The sequence below is a fragment of the Epinephelus moara genome, chromosome 14 (assembly GCF_006386435.1).
Source record: "Epinephelus moara isolate mb chromosome 14, YSFRI_EMoa_1.0, whole genome shotgun sequence".
Taxonomy (NCBI): domain Eukaryota; kingdom Metazoa; phylum Chordata; class Actinopteri; order Perciformes; family Serranidae; genus Epinephelus; species Epinephelus moara.
This window is the reverse complement of record NC_065519.1, coordinates 36,050,212-36,058,732: the sequence shown is the minus strand read 5'-3', so window position 1 is coordinate 36,058,732 and position 8,521 is coordinate 36,050,212. Positions and strand designations below refer to the sequence as shown.

The following is an 8,521-nucleotide window of genomic DNA, read 5'->3' as shown; positions in this document are numbered from 1 at the left end:
TCTGTGTGTGTGTGTGTGTGTGTGTGTGTGTGTGTTGTCTCACTGTCTGTCTGTCTGTCTGTCTGTCTGTGTGTGTGTGTGTGTGTGTGTTGTCTCACTGTCTGTCTGTCTGTCTGTCTGTCAGTCTGTGCCCAGAAAAGTTTCAAGAGCACAACCATTCGTTTCACTTACATTTGTGTGTGATTCCTTCTTTTTTCGGGCGACCCTGCTTTACTTCCACACGGTTTATGCTCAGTGTTGACAGAACCATTGTTCAAGAGAACATCCCCTCCTTTGTGTTGTCAATGTGTATGATGTTTGGAAGCTACTACAGCTTCAACATTCACTATCCATCCGAGCTGGCATCCACCCTAGAGTTCCTGCAGAGGTGTGTCATTTTGGATTGTTCAGCCAACATTTTCTCTGTATTGAACTGTAACAACAACAACAAAAAAGTAAAAAAGTTGCTTGATGTGATATTTTATTGTTGTTGTTTTGGAAGTTACTTTATCATTAATACATTTTGTCTGTTTTTCTTCTGTTTCCCGAGGTGCTTTTTCTCCATAAATCCTGAGAAGGGCACGAAAGTAGAGAAGAACAGTACCTCCTGTCTACACTTGAACCCCAGAGTCCTCACCTTGATCCAAGACCTTTCAGATCATGAGTGGTGGGACATCTGAATATGGACTCAAGTAAGCCATGGTTTGTGGTGATGTCCCAGTCACAGATAAAACTTTTCTTCGGGTGGGTTAGTTCTTTAAACTTTAACAGTAAACATTACAGATGGAAATCTTTGTTTGAAGTTGTGAGTTTGATTGTGTTTGTGAGTGTGCATGTGAGTCTGTGTGTCTGTGAGTCTTAGTGCATCTGTGAGTCAGTCTGTCGGTGTCTATGTGTGCGTCTGTGAGTCTGTGTGTTTGTGAGTCTCAGTGTGTCTGTCTCTTTGTGTGTTTCTGTAAGTCTGTGTATTTTATCATTAATATATTTGTCTGTTTTTCTTCTGCTTCCCAAGGTACTTCTTCTCCATCAACACAGAGGGCATGGAAGTGGAGAAGAGCAGCAGTTCCCGTCTACACTTGAACCCCAGAGTCCTCACCTTGATCCAAGAAGGTTTCTTATGGTTGCTTAGTTACTTAAGCTTGCATTATATATGTTACAGATGAAAATATTTGAAGTTGTGACAGTCTGGTTGCACGTGTATTTCTTTATATTCAAGGCCTTATTCCAAATGTTTTTTTTTCCAAGAGGGAAAGGAAAGGAAATACTTTATTCCTTAGTTTAAAATTAAGAAAAACAAAACACACAACTGTTGAAAAGTTTTTGAAAAGTATTTTGCATACCTTTTTTTGGACCCCAGAGTCCTCACCTTGATCCAAGAAGGTTTCTTATGGTTGCTTAGTTACTTAAGCTTGCATTATTATATTACAGATGAAAATATTTGTTTGAAGTTGTGACATTTCTGGTTGCACGTGTATTTCTTTATATTCAAGGCCTTTTCCAAATGTTTTTTTCCAAGAGGAAAAGGAAAGGAATAGTTTAAAATTAAGAAAAACAAAACACACACAACTGTTGAAAAGTTTTTGAAAAGTAGGCCTATTTTGCATACCTTTTTGAAATAATAAAATGGGGGTTTGAAATGACAAGTTGGTATTGTATTTGTTTTTTAAAAGTTGCTGCATACTTTGGTCGATATACCTTGGTTGTCTGCATTTTTCACAAACAGCAAGACTTCCTTGGTTTTTGTTTCATATCAGTTAACCTACTTTACTGAAGAACACCTGTATAGTCAGAGCCTTTTTTATCCAAGTAGCGCTTTCTTTTTTAAAATGTGAAACCTTTACAGGTTGCTGTGTGCTGCACAACATATGTGAGGTCCAAGGATACACTTGTGAAAACCAGGACTTGGACAACCAGAAGGATGCAGCAGAACCAGAACCAGAGGAGTTCAATGACAACACTGACAACCTTGTCGGGCCACAGAGAGTGAGGGAAGCATTTACACGCTATTTCCGTGAAGTGTCTAACTAGGGTTACTTTATGAGGACTACAGACACCATGGCTTCAGTCATGTAAATATGTTCCTGCATTATTTTCACCTTTACAAATACCCACTTGAGAGAAAAAGAGGAACAGACAAGCTTTTTTTTTTTTACTTTGTCTTTATTGAAGCGCAACTTGAACATTTAAAGTGCATTCAAAGTTAGGTTTCCCTACTGTTCAGTGGCAGTGTAAACCTTTTTTTCTGTCAACAAAATGTGATATTTGTAAAATCACAAAATGTAATAAAATACTTGAATATTTTTTTTGTATTCTTGAACATTTGATGTGTAAAATCACATAAAATCTAATAAAATACCTGAATAAATGTTTTAGTATTCTTGAACATTGTTTGCATTCCAAACAAACTTAAAACTGTTTGCTTCACTTTAAAACTTCAACTGAAAAATCAGAAACTGCCCCGTTGTTTGGCTGACCTATATTTGGCTATCATGAGGAAAAATAGGTTGGTCGTCTAGGAGGTCTCCCAAATAAGATGTTTGGGCATTCACACTCACACTTGCAGGGGCTGCTAGGGTATGTAGAGGCTGAGGCATCCTAGGCAGATGTGTGTGCTGCTTGGTGTGAGACCCCTGTTGATAAGGTGGCAATACTGGCTGGAAGACTGGTGGTTGGTGTGATGCTCCTGGGGATAAGGAAGAGTGCTGGCTGGGAAGAACTGGGGGACCATGCTGAGATTGTCCACCCTTGATAAGCTGGCCGAGAAAGGTCATCATTGCCATTTCATGTTGGTGCTGTGCGGTCTGCATCTGGAGTAACACATGATTGTCCTTTTCCAGCACCTCACCCATTTTTTTTGTGAAAACATCCAAAGCTGCCTCCATCTTGTTTTTTCGCCTCCGGCTTGTTGTGGTCTCTGAAAAGGATATAGATGTTATAGATCAATTTTGCTTTGTCTTTTTTGTGCTTTTGTCTGTCTGTCTACCCCTCCTAGTGTGTGTGTCTGTCCATCCAAGAATAGTGTCTGTCGATCTGTCCGTCTACCCTGGTGTCTGTCTGTATACTCCTCCAAGTCTTGGTTAGTTATGAACATAAATCCATGGTTTGTGAACCTACAGTAACTACTAGGCAGGTTGTACTTTAAGTTAAAGAAATATCTTGAGTGCAGCATATTATGTCATTAGGGTAATCATAACCCATAACCTCAACATTAATGACATAATATGCTGCTCTCAGAAGATATTTCAATAACTAAAAATCCAAATTGCAACTACTAGACTTTCACAAACTGTCACTTGATAATTAAACAATAGCTAGTAATTGATCAGATGCATCATAACATGTATGTTTATGAGTATGACTTATCACATTCTGAAGTAGTTCCAGAGGATTTTCCACTGCCAGAGGTGACGGAGGGAGTTCCAGAGGAGGTTGAGGAATGTCCAGAAGCAGTTCCACTCCCGGAAGAGGCTGGACTTGAACTTATGATGCTTGACAGTGATGTATCAGCAGACTCAGGATGTGTGGGCTCATCTAGGAAAACATGGATAGATACCAAGTATGAGTTCAAGCAGCTAAGTTACCAAGTGAAATGGGTGGCTTTAACAATTGTATTAGCTAATTAGTTAACTGTAACTTAACATTATGATAGCAGTAACACAACGCTGAAGTTATCTTCCAGCTTCCATCAGGCATGTCAAACCAAGACTAGATTACAAAGGAGACTCCATAGTTTCATAAAAACACACTTTCAGATTTGTGAAACCTTTATTCTATTCGTGAACATGCAAAAAAGGAACATTTCACAGAGTTTTTCCCTTGAGTTTTTCCCAAATGTCCCTTTTTTATACTTCTCCTATCTAGTCCTGGTTTGACAGGTCTAAAGGTAACGTTAGTGGTTTAGGACCATCTGGACCATAGGCGTCATTTAGGTATGGCGAGGTATGGCAGCTGCCATACCTTGGAATCGGGAGCAAAAAAAAGAGAGAGGTTCTGTAGTCATCTTACTCGAGGCGCACTGGCTGGTTGTTTTCATAGTATTGCACTTAAATAGGTCAATAATATGCTCATCAGTGAATACGAGTGTTAGTGAATATGAGTGTTATTGAATCAAATTGTTCGCCACTTCGCTCCTTCGCGAGTTATTTGTTATGTGAGTTACCATATATTTCCAAATAGTTGCCGGGTGGCAAATAGCTGCCGGGCACCTAATAGCCGCCTGGGGTTTGACCCCATTTTGCGTATTAAACGCTGGTCCGATTAAATGCCCGTGCGATTATTTCCTCATTCATTGCCTCATAGCTGTCCCTCCTTGAGGGACTGTTTGCGCTTTTACGCACGGGTCGGTGGTGAAGTGGTGCACATGACTCGTGTTACGGATGGATGGACGGACGGACGGACAGACAGCCACGTATCTAAAACAGATAATACATCTGGCTACATCTTTCCCACATCAAATATCCGTGATCACCTTAACACGCGTGCGTAAAAGTGCACACAATTCCGTGTTAACACCTGTACTCATTGCAGCCCACTCTTATAAGACCCAATAATAATAATAATAAGTTACTGTGGACCTATATGCCATGCCTTAATAAAATTACCAGAAGAGTTCGCTGAAAAACAGGTAATGTCAGCCTGAACTACTCACGTGCGTCCCCAGTGAAAATCGCTGACATGCATGGGGAATACAGCTTCTACAGGCTCGCCATAGCTTACTGTCAGGACTCAGGGACCAGAATTCGGGATGGCGGACCGTCGGGATGGCGATATTTCGGTGTGACGGCCTGTAACTGTTGGTTAAATGGCCCGTTCGGTTGGTATTTGGATTACTGGGGCTTTACTGGTATAATGCAATAGGACCACCCAGCGGTGAAACCCGTGTACACGAAAAAAATGACCCACTCTAAATGTTAAGAGATTTTTGTACACAAACTCATCCATACATTATACAGTATTTTTGCACTAACAAACATACTGGACAGGAACTGTAACCAAATAACGGCCTGGTGCAGGTCAGTGCAAAAAAAAAAAAAAAGCAAATAGCCGCCTGGTTCTTTTAAACGCCTGGGGTCAAAATCGATTTTGTGAAATAAACACCCAGGCTACTATTTGGAAAAATACGGTATCTATGTGTTGTAAAAGCATTTTGCTCTGCTGCTGTAGACAGCCTATCTAAATGATGTCTTGAAGCCTGTCTGATTGCATGTGGGTTTTTTTTCTTCATGTTGGCACGTTAAGCTTGTATTTTCAGTCTCTGGAGACACTCCAATAAATTCGCCTATACAGTATTGTACCAAATTGGCCTTTGTTTTACTGTGTTTCATACACCGGACCCCTTGGTTATCTTCTAGAAATGAACTTGTAATTAATTAATTTTCTTTATTTTCTGTGAAGTTAAACACAGGACTAATGATAATTAAACGTCTGCTCGCTGTCCATGGTGCTGAAATATGCGCTGAAATAGGTCTGATTTTTTTCACTGCTCTCACCAAGTCGTGCATTACATGCAGACATGAGGTATTATGAATGTGAGAAACAGCTTCATGTCCTTTGAAACAGTTTTCAATAGCATAGTATGTACTTCTGACAGGTCAAAGACCAAAGTGAAGTTTTATATAAGTTCATATTTTTGATCAGTAGCTCTGTGATGTCATGTCATATTGCCATACCTTAGCTTTTGCTGAAACGATGCCCCTGATCTGGACCTTGTCAAAGCTGGAAATAAACGTGCTAACTTCAGTGTCGTTAGCAGTACTCGATTTGTAGCTAGCTAATTAGCACTAGCTGCAGCTAACATGCGAGCAAGTAACCTATGTAAGTAGGTTACCAACTTTACAATACCATTATACATTAGCCAGTACACGGCAGTTTAGCCTAGCTAACTAATGTTACTCACCTGCATTGCTGCTCCTAACGCTATCCAAATCATCCTCCTCGCCTTCTTCGTCGGGAGCAGAGCTGTCCAGCGACATCAGTGGATGAACACTAGGCTTGTCCCCAAGGATGCTGTCTAATAAATCATAAAAGGGGCAATTGTTTCGCCCTGCCCCACTTTTGTTGATGCCATCCTTGATCTCTTTATATTTTGTCTTTAAACTTTTTATCTTCCTCTGACACTGCAGCCACTCCGTCTGAATCCTCTTTCTCTCAAAGAACGCAAAATATCTTAGTAAATCGTTGCATGGAGTGACGTAGAGACGTAGAGAGACGTCACAGGCAGTCAAAACCAGTCTGAGTGTTTGGAGCTGTTCAGAATAAGACACATTTGTCCAAATGCGATTTGAAACTACCTCCCAAAGGTGGTTTCGATCTGGTTTGCATTTCATGTCATTTATGACTGTTCAGACTTCATAAGAGTCATCTGGTTCCAATCTAGATTGGCTAAAAATCGGATTTTGGCTGGCAGTCTGAACAAGGCCTTAGTAAAGTCACTACTTGTAGTTATGCTACTGCCCAACACTGGGTTCTGGTTTTAAGATCTTTTCCCTCAAACTAAGAAAGATGCAAACACTGAAAGAAGAATTGACAAGCTAGTTTTGAGTTTATTTGACTTATTACAGTTCTTGGAATGAATGTTTTGCCACTTATTTCAAGAAATATTGCACTTTTCTTATGTCTAGATACTTTGTCTTATTTCAAGAAATCTTACCATGTGTAATTATCTTGTATTATTATTTTTCTTCTTATATTAGATCGTTTTTGCAGTGTGGTCTCAGGTGACCTTGCAGGTGAAGACGCTGGCCATGGAGGTCCTGACCTGGTGTGATTACGTGAAGTCTGAGGTTAAGAGGCCAGTTGGATGTGCCAAATTCACAGAAACGACATTGAAGACAGCTTATGGTAGTGAAATGAACATTAAGTTCATGGGCAACAGCTCTGATGGACATTCCTGCAGTTAGCATGCCAATTTCATGCTCCCTCACAACTTGCAACATCTGTGTCACTGTGTTGTGTGATCAAAGGTTACATTTTAGAGAAGCATTTTATTGTGACCTTCCCAGGGCACACCTGTAAGGTCTAAAGTAAATCATGGTGTTTAGTGAGCTTCTTGATATGCCCCAGCTGTCAGGTGGATGGGTTATCGTGGACAAGTAGATGTGCTTACTGACACCGATTCTAAGAAATTTGTGACCAAATTTGATGAAAGTCTTTTGGGTGCATTAAAAAGTCTTAGATCTACAACTTAAACCTGTGAAAAATGGAGCAAAAACAAAAGTGTTAAAATTTGTGTTCACTGCTTGTTATATTATTACCAGTAGATTCATTTTTGGTACATAATAAAAATATATATTTTTGGCAGTTACAATATAGATACGCTTAAGGAGTATAAATGACAGTGACTCCAGATAAACAACCCATCCATTTCCATTGAAATCAAAGTACACATATATTGGTGACGTGAACAGATACTGATAGCTTTGTATTAAACCCCTAGGAGTTAAACATATGACATATACCTCAGGTTCTTGGTTAATCACGTTTCAGATGGTGCCGCGGAATTCATCTTAACTTTCAAATCCAAGAAAAAAACATTAAAACTAATTTGCATGTGCACAGTGCAATACATAAATCATAAAAATTACATGTAGGTCCTCTTTGCTTCCATGTTACCATGACCAGCACATGGACTTTTGAAAAATGCTTAAATCACACACTCACAATTTCCCATGAATCACTGGCAAATAAAATCTCTCATGTTTGTGTCCAAATGCTTGTTTAAGACCTTTTGTGCTACTTTGCTGTCCCAGTACACAGTCATCTCCCAAAAATGATCAGAATCAGGGCATCAGGTTTCACATAGACATGAGGAGGGCAGGACTGTGGGGGGTGGGGGAGGTTCAAGGACACTATGAGGAGGGACATGTCACTTTCCCAGGCTTTTGACAAGCCAAACAGCTGATACCCCCAATCCAAACATCCATTCTCTGCTCCCACACACAGATATATACATGTATGTACTGCACTGTGTGTGTGTGTGTGTGTGTGTGTGTGTGTGTGTGTGTGTGTGTGTGTGTGTGTGTGTTGGTGCTTGTGATGTTCTGCCAACGAAGGAGAGTTATGTCATGAGAAAAAGAGGGAGAGAATTGAGACAATGATGTTTTTTCCCCCATCAGCAGCAGGATGATGATAGTAGAACAGCAGCTGTGTGCCCAATCTCTCTCTCTCTCTCTCTCTCTCTCTCTCTCTCTCTCTCTCTCTCTCTCTCTCTCTCTCTCAACATCTGTGTTTTCTCAGTGTCTGCAAAAATCCCTTCTCCCTCTTTCTTAATTTTGGTATTTTTTCACAAACAGTGTTGCCAAAACATTGCTGAATATCACATTCTTTTTAGAGGATGAATCTGGCGTTATTCTATGTTCTTTTTATCAACAAATTTCTTATAAAGGCCAAAATCAACATGTGTGTCCACCCCTTACTACTGTCTGACATCCCTACCTTGTCCGTGGCTCTCAGCTTCAACAAGTTATAGTTTAAAAAACCACAGAGGGCAGTGGATGGTACAAACTGGTCACTGTTGAGGCAAACACTGCAGAGTAGGGGTGGG

General features: G+C 40.2%; 1 long non-coding RNA gene across 1 annotated transcript; it reads right to left on the bottom strand.

The window, feature by feature from the left end:
- Positions 1 to 2,167: 2,167 nt before the first annotated feature.
- Positions 2,168 to 6,139, bottom strand: LOC126400980 (uncharacterized). Its single transcript, XR_007571034.1, has 3 exons — positions 5,876 to 6,139; positions 3,346 to 3,510; positions 2,168 to 2,893 (listed from the first exon to the last, which is right to left on the bottom strand). It is a non-coding gene; the product is annotated as an uncharacterized LOC126400980 (long non-coding RNA).
- Positions 6,140 to 8,521: the final 2,382 nt, after the last annotated feature.